Here is a 926-nt window from a genome sequence, read left to right as displayed (position 1 = left end):
GGTGAGGGGGGTAGGGGGTGAGAAAAACAAATGGGGAAACCCATACACGACGAGTTTGTTTGCTTGATGACGCTGTACTTTTTATAAGGTCGTTCTGCGGTGTCTGCCCTTTTTTTTTGCTGAAAGTTTACAGCTATTTTGCACGCACGGAGTCCCTTTTTCAAACTGGGGTTTATCTTCATAGCATTTTAATTTCACAACTCGCTTGATGCTTGACCATGAGGCCTGTTTAAATTGTACGAGGAAGAATCTCACAGCCGCAATAATTTGTTAAGAATTACGTCAAGTGTAGACCTCTTCTCATTGTACTATAACTGAGGTTATGTGGAAAAGATAACAGTAGGTATACTGATCATAATAAAAGCAAAGACTGTCAAAGACAAACCCCCTTGGAGACATTGTGCATTGACTGTGGCGATAAAATTGTTGCTCACTTTAAGTACAGTGAGCCATGAAACATCTACACTGTGAAAAATACTCTCGTCTCGCAAATTCACAACATTTGTTGCAATGTTTTTTTCTACAGGTTTTACTTTTTTTTTCTTTTTTTTTTGTAAAGTTCCGACAGCCTATTCTTGCTTGTCGATCAATTTCAATTCGATATGAAGGGCTTGAAAATTCACAATTTCAAATTGTAATTTTACGACTATTTTCACTGTGTATCAGCAGTAGTCACGCCAAGGTATTTTTGACAGCTGTCGCTCTTCTCTGCGCTCAGGTGGCGCGTCCTGAGGGCCGTGAGCGCGGTGGCGCGCCCCGGCTGCAGCCCCGGCTCAGGCTCAGGCCTCGGCCGCAGCTGCCGCAGCGTGGAGGTCCGTAGGGTCCGCAGGGGGCTCCACCGTGCCCTCCGCGGGGACGCAGACGCCCGGCCGGCGGCCCTGGCGGCCACAGAGAGGCGGCCCCGGCGGCGTTGCGGCCACCGCCCC

Source organism: Frankliniella occidentalis, unplaced genomic scaffold, assembly GCF_000697945.3.
Source record: "Frankliniella occidentalis isolate FOCC.00 unplaced genomic scaffold, Focc_3.1 Scaffold90, whole genome shotgun sequence".
In the NCBI taxonomy this organism is placed as follows: Eukaryota; Metazoa; Arthropoda; class Insecta; order Thysanoptera; family Thripidae; genus Frankliniella; species Frankliniella occidentalis.
Note: the sequence above shows the minus strand (reverse complement) of the source record.